At 46.8% G+C, this 17,653-nt stretch overlaps 1 long non-coding RNA gene across 3 annotated transcripts; it reads right to left on the reverse strand.

Moving 5' to 3' along the window:
• Nucleotides 1-233: 233 nt before the first annotated feature.
• Nucleotides 234-17,030, reverse strand: LOC128315877 (uncharacterized). 3 transcript variants are annotated; one of them, XR_008298995.1, is made up of 5 exons: nucleotides 11,881-17,030; nucleotides 6,329-6,963; nucleotides 5,484-5,566; nucleotides 4,400-4,660; nucleotides 234-2,882 (listed from the first exon to the last, which is right to left on the reverse strand). It is a non-coding gene; the product is annotated as an uncharacterized LOC128315877 (long non-coding RNA). The 3 variants fall into 3 exon arrangements; XR_008298996.1 differs by having other exon boundaries at nucleotides 6,329-7,052; XR_008298994.1 differs by having other exon boundaries at nucleotides 6,329-17,030.
• Between the last annotated feature and the right edge of the window lie 623 nt (nucleotides 17,031-17,653).

Genomic DNA, 17,653 nt, shown 5'->3' on the forward strand with positions numbered 1-17,653 from the left:
CATGAAAAAGCCAGTTCAATTAAAGCGTGAACTTTTCATGATTTCTAACACATTTTACCTATTTTTAATTGATGGAAGTGTTACCGTATTTTGCCAACCCAAGAATTTTTCACACTTCTTTAATTCAAACCAGCTTGATTTTTGCAATTCAAATAGACAGGTTATTATTTGGCATTAACTGGAAATCAAATAAAGCAATAGTAAAATTTATTAAATAGATCACAATGCACACATTATTTCCTAAAGAAATTTATTGTACACCATCAAAATACAGGAAATCAATTTTTGTTTCGCCGTAGCTAATCCTTACAACTCCTTAATGAGGAGGATACTAATATTCTGCAAAGATGATTTGGCAAGGGAGCAAATCCAAGCTTTAAAAAGTTACCTAACTTGCCCAAGGTCATATAGCAAGCGCAAGGTCCATGATCCTAACACAGGTAATCTGGCCACCTGTCATATCTTCTATAGGCTGAAGATAATAAGTTCCTTGAACAAGGGTTGTATCTTCCTTTTTCTTTTTTTTTTCTGGACATATTAATTTATATGTTTTTTTTTGTTTGCTTGCTTGTTTTTCTTTTCCCCGATGCACTGTTCCTGGGCAAGGCACCTATTAGTAAATCTAGTTAATGGCTTGTTTTCAGCTTTCTATTAAACACAGCTCTCTACAACCTGCAACTCTATACATTTACGGTCAAGCAACACTTAATGTTAATTACGGTGACCCCTAAGACATGGCTAGAGTCATCTGAAGCATCACAGAAAGGTAAAGTTATGTCCACGTGTATCTTGAGCTACAGATTAGTTTCTCCAACTATTGAATGAGTTGATCAACGCTGTTGGTCTCATAGACACCACAATTATATCACAGCCCAAAATGAATCAACTTTTTCACCTTCTACTCAAAATCTCTCTTCGCCCGAGCTTCCCAACTAGACCCCAGGGAGTAACCCTCAAGTACTTTTTTTTTGTCATTCTACCCGCTAATTGTCTTTCGGTTTCATTCCCTCCTTTACGTCTTCAGTGCCTTGATTCTGACCCTTATGTTCTTCTGCCCAGAAGATTTTTAACAACTTGGTTACAGGCCACCTTGCACCCAGTCTCTCACTATTGGTATTCTTCCTCACAGGTGCCCACAGTTTCTCAAATAGAAACTATTCACTTCTTTTTTCAATTTTTTTTAACGTTTCTTTATTTTGAGAGGGATCGGAGTGGGGGGGAGGGGCAGAGAGAGAGGGAGACACAGAACCGGAAGCAGGCTCCAAGGCTCTGAGCTGTCGGCACAGGACTCAAAACTCACGAACCGCGAGATCGTGACCTGAACCGAAGTCAGACGCTCAACCAACTGAGCCACCCAGGTGCCCCAGAAACTGTTCGCTTCGTAAAGACAGCTGACAGCTGTTCCTACCTTAAAGAAGTATTTGCCACCGTGAGATCCGTGGTACTCTGAAAACACTGTGAATAGGGAAAGACAAATAGGTTTAAGACAAGCTCTTGGAGGGGCAACTGGGTGGCTCGGTCGGTTCAGCGTCCAACTTCAGCTCCGGTCATGTTCTCGAGGTTCACGGGTTCAAACCCCGCGTTGGGCTCTGTGCTGACAGCTCAGAGCCTGGAGCCTGCTTCGGATTCTGTGTCCCCCTCCCTCTCTTCCCCTCTCTGCCCCTCCCCTGCTCATGCCCCGTCTCCCTCTGTCTCTCAATAATAAATAAATGTTAAAAAGTTAAAAAAAAAAAAAAGACAAGCTCTTGGAAATGTATAAGGCAGAGTCATATATTAAAGGCCCTAAGAAGTCCTGCAGGAAAGAACCCCATCCAACAGCCTAACCCCGCCTTCCCTACCTTGTATTTGGCCTCAAAACCCCCTGTTTTCTCAAACAATACCAAGTACCACCTCAAGGAACCAGTGTTCTTCGAAGGATAGCTTGAGAAAATGCCATCCTACCAGATACATTCACTGCCATGCCAGCTCAGCCGCAGGATTCACCACCTTCCTCAACCAGTTACCAATTAGCCATGCTCTTGGCTCCTTCCGAGGCGATCACATACTCATTTTGTCGAGTTAAACACGAAGCCCCTTCAGAACAGAAGGTATGTTCCCCGATGTTTCGATCTGAAGAACTTTTCCTAACAGCTTCAAGACCCAGCTCAAACGTTAGCAGTGCTCTCAAGCTCTCCTCAATCCACTCCTCCATGCTGCTCCGCTGTGGGCCATCGTTCTGACATTGCACGCATTTGTTCACAGGCTCCCCTTCCCAACGAGGTTATTAGGCCCTTTTATATTTGCATCTGGAGTACGTAGCGTATGGCAGCAACTCACCCAATGTTGATTGCAGGTCCATTTCGTCGTATTCTCATTCAGTACCTTAGAGATGGCAGGTGTCAATGCATATTTGTTACAAAATTTCTCATGACCGGTCAAATCGACTTGAAAGAACATGCAGCTGTAGGGGGTGACAGCTGAGATAAAGGGCTGTTATCTCCCCCGGGAGAGGTACCAAAGGCCCCGCTCTAACTCAAGAGGCTAGATTTGGTCATCTAATCGACCTAGCGGTAGGCTTATTCCTCCCCACCCCCAACCTCATCAGCACCTCCCTGGGAGGGGATGGTCGTCTCCAAAAGAGGAAGCCATATACTTGTCAGCCCCAGATACAACTCATCAGTGGAAGGCACGTGTGTGCACAAGGCACAATGTTGGACGCCCCAGGAGTCCACGTCCTCGCCCGGAAGTATATGGTACCCAATGAGGTATCCCAAGAGGAATGGCAGCTTCCTTACTACTCACTGCAGGACACAATCCACTGAGAAACAGTCTAGCTCTCCTTGGCTCTGAGGAAGCTTATTTCCAAAGAGTTGCATCGAATCCTTTTCGAGGATGCAGTGGGCCTGTCAGAGGAGGATAAATGAGGCAGCATTTAAAACCATTTAACACCTTGCTCGGCACTCTCAATAAGAGTGTATCACATTTGATTCTGCTGCTCCTGGATTTTACAGTTTATAGAAATAAAAAGAGAAACCACTTACATGAAATTAATAACCAGCTCAAAAATCAGTTACTCAGTGTATTTTGGACAGATCTATTTGTCTCTGCCATTCTCCATGTTAAATGAAAATTAAAACACACTCTTTAAAAACAAACAAACAAAAAAGCCCTCCTAATTCAGCAGAACAGCATTCAGCAGTATGCATCCGAAGCCACTAAAATGTGCTGACTCAATTTATTGTCCAAAGTTTAGCAATTTGAGACCACAATGTCTTTAAGATAAGGTCTGGATACAACCCGTGCATGGATGGTCTGGTTCCGTCACAGAAGAGTTAGAAACTCTCGTTGGAATCTAGCAGAACATAAATGTTTCTTTCGTAAGGTTGGGACCTTTCAAATTATTTCCCATTATTTTGTGAGGGAGTCAGATGCATGAAGCAATTTAAACAAGCCAGGCAGGGAACAAGCCACAGCCTGCACTGGGGACTGGACGAAGTCACACACAAAGAAGACTTGAGCCGTGGGGGGGTCCGGGCCCCAGCTCTTAGGAGCATGCATGTTCCCAGGGTTGGAGTTAATGAGGCCATTGGTTCCCTCCTTCTCCTTTCCAGAGATTATCATGATCAATTTGCATGATGATAATGGAAAAAAATTAAAACACTATTCCCAAAGATCAAGTTAATAAAGGCCTTTGAGACACAGAGCTTCCTGGAGGAGAAAGCTATCTTTTTCTCTGAAAGAAGTAACAGCACTTAAGATGAGCTCCAGTCTAGCTCAGTGAAGCGATGGTGAATTCCTACCCCCCTCCCTATTTTTTTTTTTAATTCATAGCCTCTTACACCTCGATTAGACCTCTCTCCCTTAAGAGCATGTAACGAATTTAATACAAATTCAGATGGAAATAAAAAGAGCAGGGAGAGGGGGGGATTGGAATAAAGACAAGAAAAGAATATGAATCGGAGGAATTCTCTTGTGGTTGAAAAGCCATTTGCTAGGGCGCCTGGGTGGCTCAGTCGGTTGAGTGCCCGACCTCGGCTCAGGTCACGATCTCGCGGTCTGTGAGTTCGAGCCCCGTGTCGGGCTCTGTTGCTGACAGCTCAGAGCCTGGAGCCTGCTTCGGATTCTGTGTCTCCCTCTCTCTCTCTGCCCCTTCCCCGCTCATGCTCTGTCTTTCTCTCTGTCAAAAATAAATAAACCTTAAAAAAAATGAAAAAAATAAAAACCATTTTGCTCCTTCTTTCAGTGACAGATCCTACATTTCCTAGATTCAAACTAAAAAAATCATTTCTCCTTTACGCCTAAGAGAGAGACATCTACGGTGACTCCTCTCTCCATAGGAGCCACAAAACTGTCCTTACTGCCTCGCTTAACGGCAAGAGTCTCACATACAGAGCGATTCCTTCTTCAGTTCAGTTCTTACCCTGTTCCTGTCTCTTACATGAGACAAGATCCTGCTTTTCCCTTCGAGGGAGGTTTGCCTTTTCTGTTCCGTAGAGAAAGCCTTTAACCACCTTGGCAGCCGGCTCAGAGGATGACAAAGAATGAAACCAGTCGGCTCCCACTTCCCCTCTGACAGAATCTCTTGTTTGTAGGCAGTGGTGGTGAAAAGCCCAGGTGATGACGGGTAAAACCTAGCCAACGCACAAGATCGGCTTTCTTAAGCTTGTTCTTCGTGGTATCGCTACAGGACAGAGTGGGCGATAAAGCAGGACTGTATAAAAACGCAAAACAGAAGTCTGTGCAGCCCTTCCGTCCACTGTGCATTTTACATTTAGCATCCGACCTATCTTTATCGAATTTGCAACAAGAAAAGTAGTAAAGCCAACAAACACTCTATATCACAACTAACTTTCCCAGCAAGTCATCTCCATGTCTCTATTTCGTCCCCCTTACCTCACGGTGGGGAATCCCCTGGGTATAAAGACATTCATACCCTTTCTCAATAATTTGTGTTACTGTTGATCCAGGCTTTTCCCTAACCCATGCTACTGTTGACTCCCCATCGTTCATGGTCACCATGAAGCCACCTGTCACAGTTTATGTCCAGCAAACCCAGAAGGAAGGAAATACAGTAAAACCTTGGTTTGTGGGCACAATTCATTCTGGAAACATGCTTGTAATCCAAAGCACTTGCATATCAAAGCAAATTTCAAGGGCCATTGGCTCGGTTGTGATCACGTGACCTTCGGTGTCAGGTCCTACTAGTATTGGGAGACGTTGCTTGTTTATCAAGATAAAATTCATTAGAAAGATTTGCCCATCTTGCAGAACACTCCCAGAACAAGTTACTCGCAATCCAAGGTTTTACTCTACTCTTTTCTCAGCACAGAATCTGACGAAGAAACACTCTTAAGAAAAAAGGATACTCTTGGAGTGGCTTTTTTACATTTTATCTATAATTTATCCATTATGTCTTGCCAATGACTGAAGTCACGTCTTTGAAAATTGAAGGCTGTCATTCTAGGACAGCTGTGGCCGTAATAAATCGATTCGAGAACACTCACCCAGGATGCACGTTGTGCCCAGCACTGTGTGAAGTGAGATTCAGCTTCCACCAAGCCCAACACCCGGTGCTGGGTCCACCCACCTGGAGGAAAGAAGGCCTTTTGGTCATCCCTCTGTCTCGAGGGGCACCTTTTCCTGATAATCATATTTGATTCAGGGAGCTCAGGGCTCGGGGATATAGAAAGCTTGTGACCTGATGACGCTAATTTAGTAGCAGATGATACAAATTACCCAAAAAGCAGTCTTTATGGATAAAAGGTAAACAGTGGAGAGGCCATTGCTTCCCCTTTATAGTTTCTATATCTAGTCTTTGGGGCAAGCATAAAGACGCTGTCGTGTTCAATCCTCTTAATTCTATGAGGCTTGCCTTCCGGTGAGTCAACTCATCCCCAACCACCCAGCAGCTAATATGTGACCCTGAGATCTCGTTTCTCCCCAAGGAAGAAGGACCCAGAAGAAGGAAAGGTGGGAGGTCTCTGATTGGAACGTGTGGTATTTAGCACTAATCTCTAAGGCCGGGCACAACTCTTGGCACATGGTGGACTCTCGAGATGTCTTTGTTGAACTGAACTCAGGAGGGAAGGCTGGAGAACCAAGATTTTTTGAGCAGGTCTGGAAGGCGCCTAGAGGATCGCGTGTAAGGAGGTGATCGCTCTTGGGGTGGCCTCTTTCATATCACTATAGTGCGCACCCTGCCCCCCCGCCCACTACTCACTGCCCCAACATCGCTCCAAGGGATCGGGGACTTTTGTTCCCAAGCGTCACCAACAGGCGGGGAAGTTCAGACTCCTTCCTGAAGTCTCCCCTCTCGCCTGCCAGTTGGCCTTTCTTCCAGTTCACGTACCTGCGCGAGGAGACGGGAAACCCCTTGAGGAAAGCTTCCCATCCATCTTCCTGGTGGTCTTTCATGTCTTTGCCAATAAGACGATCTGCTTCACGACACACTTCGATATATTTGACATCTGTCATAAAACCCGGGTCAGGCATATCTGTCTTCTGTTAATATAAGCCACTCTACAGAGGCACTTCCTCTGCTGTTAAGACCCCGCCAGAAATAATTATTGACACATTGTCCGCCCGTCCAGCCAACCCTCTTAATAGGAGCCATAACTTATGGGTCCTGGGTTCCCCCACTCCTCCAGAGAAACCAGGTAACACTTAGGGGACCAGAAGGAGACGCCATGATATTAAAACATGAAGGGAAAGCTATAGCTGAAGCAACTGACTTGAAATGAACACCTTCCTGTAACATCTTTCAAAAGTTAGTGACTGTGGCGATGCACAGCTGTTTCTTTGTGAGGAGGCATAAATTTTCCTCAAAACACTTTACCCAGATGACACCGATGTTCAGGCAACACAGAAGGAAGCTGATCCGAGTTTTCCGAATGACGGTGATTCCTCTTTAGACTTCACGTGGCTCAGCCTTTGGGAGGGTTCCTTACTGGGGACGATTCTGGACAGTTGGACGGTCAGTGCATCCTGTGAACGTGAGAGCGTTTGCTTCTGATTCTCGCTGCTCCCTTGACAGGCACCCATGGAAAGGGTAGCTCTCAGCTTCCCCCAAAGACCTGCCAGTTGGAAAACTTGTCTCGAGATTGTTAAAATCACTCCTACGCTCAAATGCATTATAGCCCTTTGAGCCTGTGCGGGCCAAGTGCATACAGCAAATTATATAACGCAAATTATATAAGAGAGTGTGGGCATCTATACCTCTCCCTGCTGATCAGGAAGGACGAATAGAGATGACTTTTATGAAGGAAAAAGGACGTTTTTTTAAGTTTACCTATGTATTTTGAGAGAGGCAGAGAGAGCATGAGCTAGGGGAGGGGCAGAAAGGGAGAGAGAGAGAGAAAGAATCCCAAGCTGACTCTGCAGCTCAGAGCCTGACACGGGGCTCGAACTCACACGCCGTGAGATCATGACTTGAGCCCAAATCAGGAGTCGTTTAACCGACCAAACCACCCAGGCACTCCAGTAAAAAAGGATTTTAGAAACGCATGTGCTAACTTCCTGTGTGTTTTGTTGGAGTAAGGAAGGGGGACCCCTTTTTGAAGATGGCTGCAAACGTTTCCTCATGGAAATAATTGCCAGGGAAGTGACATTTTAGCAGTTCAGATGTAGCAGGCAGGACAGAACACGTTCCTCATAACAAATGTTCTACTAGGCGAAAGTAAAACATTTGTTGGAATGGATTTGGGTCAGCTTGACCACGTGAGCAACCCAAATGGCTCTTCGGTGGGCACACAGGGTGGGGGTGTCCGGGAAGGGAGGGGTTGATGCATAACAAAACAATGCAAAGATTAAAACTACAAGTGGCCTTTATTTGGGCCACTAGGGTAAAGAGACTAAGAAAATATCCCAGGATCCATGGTAAGAAAGTTTGTTGTCCCCGCAGACCCAGACAGGGCTTTTAAGAACAGAGGAAATGAAGGGCTCTTGGGTGGATCAGTTGGTTAAGCATCCAACTTTGGCTCAGGTCATGATCTCACGGTTTGTGAGCTTGAGCCCCGCATCAGGCTCTCGGCTGTCAGTACAGAGCCCACTTTGGATCCTCTGTCTCACTCTCTCTCTGCCCCTTCCCCACTCATGCTCTCTCTCTCTCTCTCTCTCTCTGTCAAAAATAAACGTGGGGCGCCTGGGTGGCTCAGTCGGTTAAGCATCTGACTCCAGCTCAGGTCATGATCTTGTAGTCCGGGAGTTCAAGCCCTGTGTCGGGCTCTGTGCTGAGAGCTCAGAGCCTGGAGCCTGCTTCAGATTCTATGTCTTCCTGTCTCTCTCTCTCTCTCTCTGCCCCTCCCCTGCTCATGCTCTGTCTCTCTCTGTCTCAAAAACAAATAAACATTTTTAAAAAATTAAAAATATTAACATAAAAAAATAAACGTTAAAAAAAATTAAAAAGTAAAAACAAGAGCAGAGAAAAATGCCCAAGTATCGAATAGTGGACACAAGAAAGTAATAGTTCTGGCTGGCAACGTACTTTCCGGGTCCTTTTTTTCACCCCACGCTTGTAGAGGTGCCAGACAATTTTGTTTGCACACACATAACCTGACTGCTCCATGCTAAAATGGGAAATAGACTGTCCTGTTCAAACTGGAATAAATTGTTGAAAGAAGCATAAGGGTTTAAGTGTCTTCTTCAGGATCAGGAAATCATCTATCATTGGGACTTTGAGTTAGAGCATTGTAAAGAAGAAACTTGTTCTGTACGTTTATGCTGCTAAACTAGGAAGAAAGACTGCTGTTGAAAGAGATGTTTTAGCAGTATCTGGACGAGAGATTAACTCTGCAGGAGGCAGAGGAAATCGCCAATTTCCCCTTTGTCCACCCCACTCAAGTCAAACCACCCCGAGCTGTCAGTGGACCTGAAATCGGAGGAAGCAGCTAATTGGATGACCAGTAACAACACCGACGCTGAAGGATGTTAAGATAAGGGTAACGTAACTGATGTTTCCAACTATGAGCAGATCTGTTGCCGAAATCAAAAAACACCAGCAATGCCAACGGACCCCCAAAACGATCGGTCTTTAGTGTCCCACGCCACAAATGTCCAAAGCAGAGTGTGGTTTATCCTCTGCCGAGCGGATGCCCACGTCCACACCAAAGTCGGAACAAACGCTTCTTCCCCAGGGTTTGTGCTAGACAAGCGGTCCGGCGCTGGCCGGGACTCCCCAGCTTTTCCACAGATGAAGGGGCATCCATTTCTGAACTCAGCGAAAGGACCATCACCTGTTAGTTGGTGGCGGGTCTCGGGTCTCACAGGGCGAACGGATGCTGAACAGCAGGCATTTCGCGATCTGCAGGGAGTAAGAGCCTCCTACACGAGCCCACCCTCCCTCTCACATGCAAAGTACCTCAACGAGATGCCTGCACCCGTCCGGTGCCAGTGATAACAGAAGTCAGGCCAGGAAGGTTTTTCATTCTACGCCGGCAGCCAATAGGGGATTGACGTCCCATGGAACATTAAGTACCTTGCGCATCAAGGCCTTGGCATGTCGCTTGCCTTGGCGGTTGGGGAGGGGGCCCATTCCCACCGAGTGCCGTCTACACACACGTGGCAGATGTGCTGGGGAAGAACTCCCCCGCCTTCTTGCCAGATTCTGACGCGGTGCCCGATGCCCGCGTTTGGAGGGAATTGGTGGCACTTTTCGTACAACCGCACGTAAGACAGCGGGTTGTTTCTCCCTGAGAAATGGCTCGCCTCCGGTACGTAGGCGAAGAGCTGGGTTCTGATCCCAAGGACTGCTCTGGAGGCTGCTGCCCGTGTCCTAGGAATGAAACAACCTCCCGCCCACACATGATGACTTCTCTTGTGCCGGCGGTCCGGCTTCTGCACAAAGGTCTGTTGTACAAAACCCTGGCGTGCCCCTTTCTCACTTCTGCAAGTGTGACCCCCTTTCCATCCTGTGCAGCATGGAAAGCAAGTGACACGTGTTCAGGTTTTATGCTAACATAAAACCTGTGGGCCTCATCATGCCCACATTTAAATGTGCCAAGACCGCGCATTTCGACGGTGCAGTCTTCACTTCCCGACGCCGAAATCTGTGCCTGTAGGTGAGAGAGGACTGGATGCTATCACCCTGATGGCTGATGATTGATGATAATATTTCTACATCCATCGCTAAGCCTCTTAAGTTTCTTCTTCACTTTGGGAGTACTTAGCATCTCAGCCTCGCTCAGCCAGGCGCTCCATAAATGCACCTTTATAAACCTCTCAGGGGTAAACTGGGTCAGTTGATGTTGTTTCAGAACATCTGGAAAAGAGTCATCAGGGCGGGGAGGGCTGTAAAAGCTCTTTGTGCTCAGGCTCAGGGGATGGAATGAAAACACGGATGTGACACATACCAAATGATTCTAAAACATCCACTTGTTTGTAAGGGCCCCAGCTACGCGCTATCTGCTTTTGCTTCACATAGGAGGGGTTCGGCAAGGACACAGAGTTCAGATTATGTGTGATTCCTCCCACACAGGCGTAAAAATCCCTTCTCTGGCATTTCTTAGGCGAGCGTTTAAGTTTTTATTTGTTTATTTTGAAAGAGAGAGAGAGAGAGAGAGAGAGAGAGAGAGCCAGGGAGGGGCAGAGAGGGAGGGAGAGAGAATCCCAAGCAGGTTCCCCACTGTCAGCGCAGAGCCCGACGCGGCTCGAACTCATGAACTATGAGATCATGACCTGAGCCGAAATCAAGGATGCTTAACTGACTGAGCCGCCCAGGCGCCCCTGCAGTGTTTCCTTATAGGGAGGGAGATTCAGGCATTTCAGGGAAGGAAAAAGTCGTTCCTTAAGCATCTTGAATTCCAAGCGGGGGAATTTCTTAAGTGACGGAGGGATGCGTTTTATGGTTCTCACTTCCCTTAAAATATTAATTAAGAAAACACATAAGAGCTTCTCCTTAAGGGGCGCGCTGAGAGTTAAGCTTAGCTGGCCCTCTGCACTAGCCATATTGCACTGTCCTCCTCGATTAGCCCGGGTGCCAGGCTGTTCCTTCAAATTAAGACAATATGCTTGTAGTGATGAACCAATAGTCTTGACCATCCATCTTCCTTTTGTGATGTGGCTCTTGTCGAGCTGAAATGAAGCCACTTCTTCTGCCTGTGGCTGATTAAACAGAGTAAATCCGCATCTCTAAGGAGGCTCTGATGATTCTCCACAGAGCCCAGGTCAGGCCAGCCCGCACCTGCCGGCCCCAGCTCGGCTGCTCCCATCATAAAACGGAGCATCGGTGTCAGAGACATGGTAGGTTTCTTTCATCCGGTGTATCGCTCCGGCCAGACCGAATGAAGCTTGCTGGGGACACGAGGTGCCTGTCGCGCCACAGGTAACACACGGTCCCCAGGGAAGGCTTGTCCTCCTCAAGAGTGAAAAGCCCACCACTCTGGGCAAAAACCTGTGCCTTTGCTAGAAGTCTCCGCGGCTTACACCCTGCGGTCTTCTTTTAATAAAAGCGGGTCAGGAAACATCAAGGGGAATCTTTAAAATAAGGTAATCCTTTATTCATCCACTCATTTCTTCTTCTTCTTTTTTTAATGTTTATTTATTTCATAGAGAGAGACAGAGAGACCATGAGAGTGAGGGGGAGGGCCAGAGAGAGACAGAGACACAGAATCGGAAGCAGGCTCCAGGCTCTGAGCTGTCAGCACAGAGCCCGATGCAGGGCTCGAACCCACGAACCCTGAGATCATGACCTGAACGGAAGCCGGACGCTTAACCGACTGAGCCACCCAGGTGCCCCTATTCTTTTTTTTTCATTCATTCAGTGAAAGCTTGTCGAGCACCTGCTGTGAATGAGGCCCCATGCCAGGAACTGGGATTTGGACACTAACACGGGGTCGATGCCGCCCCTGCCCTCCTGGAGGTCACATCCTAGTGACAAGACGGATTCATGATGAATGAAGTACTTACCACTGTGAGCGGTACCCCAAAGAAGAAGGAGCACCGGGGGTAGATAAGGAGGGGACTGATGTTTTCTAGGCTTCAGGGACGATTTCCCTGGGGAAGGGATAGTTGAGCTTAGACTTAAAGCACAAGGGGGTAGTAAGTTAATAAAGTGATGAAAGAGTATTTTCAGCCAAGGACACAGCATGTTCAAAGATCCTGGGGTGCAAAACTAATGCTTGGCCCATCTGAGCCGGGTGAGAGGGAGAATGTCTAAAGAGGAGGCTGGTTACATAGCGGGGCTCAAAGGCCTTTAGGCTGAGGTAAGGAGTTAGAGCTTTGTCCCAAAAGCTTGACTGGAACTGATGGTTTGTAAGCAGGAAAGTAAAATGAAATCACTTCTTGCCTTTTATGGAGCAGGACTAATGTCACCGGGCTATATTTGCCGGGCGCGGTGCAGATTTGTAGTTTATGATCTCCAAAGATTTCAGCGTTCCTTTCAGGTGGGTATTTTTAGCCCCATCTTATAGGGAAGGAAACTGAGGCTCAGAGAGGGTAAGTGACTGGCCGAGATCACACAGCTGGCCAGGTGGGGCCAAATCCCCCCAAGGTCAACCTCACACCCAGGTCCTTTCCTCTGCCTCACGCTGCCTGCCCACACACACACTGAACGCTCGCCTGCGAAACACTTGTGACATTCATGTAACTTCACTTTCTCCCAATGGCTTCATGTTGAGAGAATTTCCTATTTAGTGATTGGTAATCAACCAGAACTCCATTTAAATTGTGATAGAATTAAAGATAGGGTCGCAGACTTACCTCATCTCTTAGAAAGGAATCCTGGTACCAAAGTCTTAAATGAGTTCCATTTATTATTATTTTTTTTAATAGTGAGCTCTGGGTTTGTTTTGTTTTCTTAATGTTTATTTATTTATTTTCAAGAGAGAGAGTGAAAGAGAGAGAGAGAGTGGGGGAGGGGCAGAGGCAGAGGCAGACAGAGAATCCCAAGCAGGCTCTGAGTTGTCAGCGCAGAGCCTGACGTGGGGCTCAAACTCGTAAGCCATGAGATCATGACCTGAGCCAAAATCAAGAGTTGGATGCTCAACCTGCTGAGCCACCCAGGTGGCCCGAAGGGGTTCCATTCAGAAGCTGAGAACCAAAGATCTGGATTCGGAGTGAACTGGGTTTAAATCCCAGTTTGTCTGGTAACTGACGGCGTGATATAGGGGCGCCTGGGTGGCTCAGTCAGTTGAGCATCCAACTTCGGCTCAGCTCATGATCTCACGGTTGGTGGGCTCGAGCCCCATGTTGGGCTCTGTGCTGACGGCTCGGAGCCTGGAGCCTGCTTCGGATTCTGTGTCTCCCTCTCTCTCTGCCCCTCCCCTGCTTGTGCTCTCTCTCTCTCTCTCTCTCTCTCTCTCTCAAAAATAAATAAATATTTTAAAAAATGTGAATGCTAAAAAATTAAAGAGCACGTGGATACAAATGCGAAGTCTCAGTTTTATCCTCCGTAAGTGCCTATATTCGGACCACGTTCACTTGGTTGCTGTTAGGATTAAATAAAATAGTGAAACAAACCAATTATCCATGTTTCTGGCACACTCCATACACGTTGGCCGTAGCACGACCACCTCCACCATCATCGTGATTATGGTCATCACCATCCTCACCCTGGTTAGTTCACCAGTTCACCACATTAGTGGCCCATCAGACACAGCACCGCTTTCTCCTGGCATGTGATTTCTGCCCTATTTCAAGGGCATCGCTCACGTCCCTGTCCTCACGTTACTGAAAGGGATGTGCACTCGTCCCAGGCAGGTAGCTGAAGACCACGTCCGCCTAATAACGCACGCAGCAGTGAAGCTCAACCACGTTGGAACACGACGCAAAGGAGCAAAGACCGAAACAACTTTGCAAAAGGAGATACTTAACGGAGACGGGTGGCTATGGGGCATTTAAAACGTAAGTCCCCTTTGAAATCAGTAGCTATGACAGATGGAAAGACTGTTTTGCCTGGCAAACTGCTTCCTTGTCTCGAGAGAGTCTCTTTTTTTAAAAAATACGGAAGCTATCAGAGCGATCGTTTTTCACCACGGACAAACTGTTTACATACAGATATTATGTAAACAGCAGGCAGATGCTCGTAGGTCTGATGCAAGTTCCCACTGAAGGATCTCAAATATCTCAAATCCAGAAATATATCTGGGCAAAGCCGTCTGCTCCCTTGATGGTTCTCTAATGCGATTCACAAAATTTACTGTTAAAATGTAACAACGCCGGGGAGGCGCCTGGCTGGCTCAGTCGGTTGAGCATCCGACTGCAGCTCAGGTCACGATCTCAGGGTTTGTGAGTTCGAGCCCCGCATCCGCCTCTCTGCTGTCAACAGGGAGCCTTCTTCAGATCCTCTGTACCCCCCCTCTCTCTGCCCTTCCCTCGCTCACTCTCTCCATCTCTCTCTCTCTCTCTCTCAAAGCAAATAAACATTTTTTTTTAAGTTTTTAAAAACTGTAACCGTGTTGGAAAAGCCCCCTGTCCAGTGCCTGGCACTCGTGCAGCCTTTGATTGATGTTAACTATTGCAATAATACAACGAAAATACTTCAGGTTGAACAGACTTCCCACCCCCTTACCTTCACCGAGAGGCAATTGACATGTAACATGTGTACCTTTAAGGCGTGCGAGGCAATGATTTGATACACATACATATACTGCAAAATAATTACCACAGCAGGGTTAGTTAGCATCTCCCCATCACCTCACATAATTACCAATGCTCTTTTGTCGGCAGCGGAGGGGCATTTGATAGCCACTCTGAGTACCTCTAGTCACCATGCTGTGCATAAGACCCTCCGAATTCGTTCATCTGATAACTGGAGGTTTGCATTCTTTGCCCAACATCTCCCCATTTCTCCCAGCCCCCAGATCCTGGTAACCACCATTCCGTCTGTCTCTATGGGTTCAGGTCTTTTAGACTGTACGTGTAAAGGAGATCACACAGGGTTTGTTTTTCTCATCAGACGTATTTTGCTTAAAAGAATGCACTCAGTGCCCACCCGTGTTGTCTAAAATGGCAGGATTTCCTTCTTTCTTGTCGCTACACTGTTATTTCTACGTGTGCATGTTAGAGTCCCAGAAAGGTATACATACCACAGCTTCTTTTTCCATTCATCCACAGGCACTTATAGGTTGTTTTTCTATGTGGGTTCTTGTGAAGAATACCGTAATGAACAGAGGAGTACAGACACCTCATGGAAATCTTGATTTCATTCCCTTTGGATACATACTCAGAAGCGGGATTTGGGACCATAGGGCAGTCTCTTTTCTTTTTAATTCTTAGAAGAACGTCCAAACTGTTTTCCATAGTAGTTCTGCCCATTGATGTTTCCACCAACAAACACAAGGGTTCCTTTTTATCCACATCCTCACCCACACTTATCTCTGGCCTTTTGGGTTTTTTGGGGCTTTTTTTTGCTTTTGTTTTTGTTTCTTTTTGTTGTTGTTGTGTTTTGTTTTAGAGACAGAGTGAGTGTGATTTGGGAGGGGCAGAGAGGAGAGAGAGACGGTCTTAAGCAGGCTCCACGCTTAGCTCAGAGTTCCTCGTGGGACTCCGTCCCGCGACGGCGAGATCATGACCTGAGCCCAAACCAAGAGTCAGACGCTTAAGCAACCGACTTAAGCAACTGATGCTTAACCCAGTCACATCACTCCTGTCTTTTTGATAACAGCCATTCTAACAGGCGTGAGGTGACACCATTATGATCTTGATTTCCATTTCCCTAACGAGTAGTGATGTTTGGTGTCTCTCAATGTACCTTCTGGCCATTTGCATGTCTTTTTTTGGGAAAACGTTTGTTTAGGTCTTTTGCCCACTTTTTCGTCAGATTGTTTGGTTTTCCGCTACTGAGTTTTTGTGAGCTTCTTAAGTATTTTGGATACTAATTCCTTATCAGATATACGGTTCCCAAGTATTTTCTCCCTTTGCATAGGTTGCCTTTTCATCCTGTTGTTTGCTTCTTTTGCTGTGCAGAAGACTTTTAGTTTGAAATAGCCCCACTTGTTTATTTCTGCTTTCGTTGTTTGTGCTTCTGGAGTCAGATTCAAAACTCATTGCCGAGACCAATGTCAAGGAGCTTTTCCCCTATGGTTTCTTCTGGGAGTTCTATAGTTTCAGGTCTTAGGTTTAAGTCTTCAGTCCATTTGGAGTTAATTTTTATGAATGGTGTTAGATAGGGGTCCAATTTTATTCTTTTGTACGTAATTACCCTGCTTTCCCACCACCACTATTGAAGACACAACCCTTTCTCAGTTGGGTATTCTTGGCTCCCTTGTCATATAGTCGTTGACTATATATGTGTGAATTTATTTCTGGGCTCTCAATTTATTTCCAGTGGTCTATGTGTCTGTTTTTATGCGTTACCATCCTATTTTGATTATAATAGCTTTGTAATATAGTTCAAAATCAGGACATGTATGAGGCTTCTAGTTCTGTTCTTCTTTCCCAACACTGCTTTGTCTATTTGGGGTGTTTTGTGGTTCCATAGGACTTTTAGGATGTTTTTTTTTCTATTTCTGTGAAAAACACCATTGGAACTTTGGTAGGGATTGCACTGAATCTACAGATGGCTTTGGGTAGTGTGGACATGTTAACAATATTCTTCCAATCCAGAAGCATGGGATATCTTTCTGTTGATTAGTTCTCTTCAATTTTTTTTCATCAAAGTCATATAGTTTTCCAGGTAGAGATCATTCATCTTGGTTACATTTATTTCTAAGTGTTTTATTTGTTTTTGGTTCTGGTGCCAATGTCATTTTCTTCATTTCTTTTTTTTTTCTTTTTTTTTTTGGTTTTAAGTAAGCTCTACACCTACCAACATGGGGCTTGAACTCACGACCCTCCATGTTCTAGCAGCTGAGCTAGCCAGGCCCCCCCTTCATTTCTTTTTCAGGTATTTTGTTGTTAGTGTATAGACACACACCTGATTTCTGTATATTCATTTTGTATCTGGAAACTTTACCGGATTCCTTTTTAAGAGGTTTTTCGTGGAATCTATAGGATTGTCCACATACAAGATCATATTATGTGGAAGTACACCCAATTTTCCTTTTTTCTTTCCAATTTGGATCTTTTCTTTCTCTCTTTCTATTTTTTTCTCTCCTCTCCTCTCCTCCCCTCTCCTTCTCTCCTCTCCTCTCCTCTCCTCCCCTCCCCTCCGCTCCCCTCCCCTCTCCTCTCCTCTCCTCCCCTCTCCTCCCCTCCCCTCTCCTCCTCCCCCCTCCCCTGTCCTCCCCCTCTCCTCCCCTCCCCTGTCCTCCCCTCCCCTCCCCTTTCCTCTCCTCCTCCCCCCTCCCCATCCTCCCCTCCCCTCCCCTCTCCTCTCCTCTCTTCCCCTCCCCTCCCCTCCTCTCTACTCCCCTCTCCTCTCCTCTCATCTCCTCCCCTCCCCTCTCCTCCCCTCCCCTCTTCTCCCCTCTCCTCCCCTCCCCTCCCATCCCCTTCCCTCCTCTCCCCTCCCCTTCCCTCCCCTCTCCTCTCATCCCCTCTCCTCTCCTTCCTTCTCCTCTCCTCCCCTCCCCTCCCCTCTCCTCTTCTCTCCTCTCCTCTCCTCTCCTCCCCTCCCCTCCCCTCCCCTCTATTCCCCTCTCCTCTCCTCTCATCTCCTCCCCTCTCCTCCCCTCCCCTCCCCTCTATTCCCCTCCCCTCTCCTCCCCTCTCCTCCCCTCTCCTCCCCTCCCCTCCCGTCCCCTTCCCTCCCCTCCCCTCTCTTCTCCTCTCCTCCCCCCCCCTCCTCTCTACTCCCCTC

The sequence above is a fragment of the Acinonyx jubatus genome, chromosome B3, assembly GCF_027475565.1.
Source record: "Acinonyx jubatus isolate Ajub_Pintada_27869175 chromosome B3, VMU_Ajub_asm_v1.0, whole genome shotgun sequence".
Taxonomy (NCBI): Eukaryota; Metazoa; Chordata; class Mammalia; order Carnivora; family Felidae; genus Acinonyx; species Acinonyx jubatus.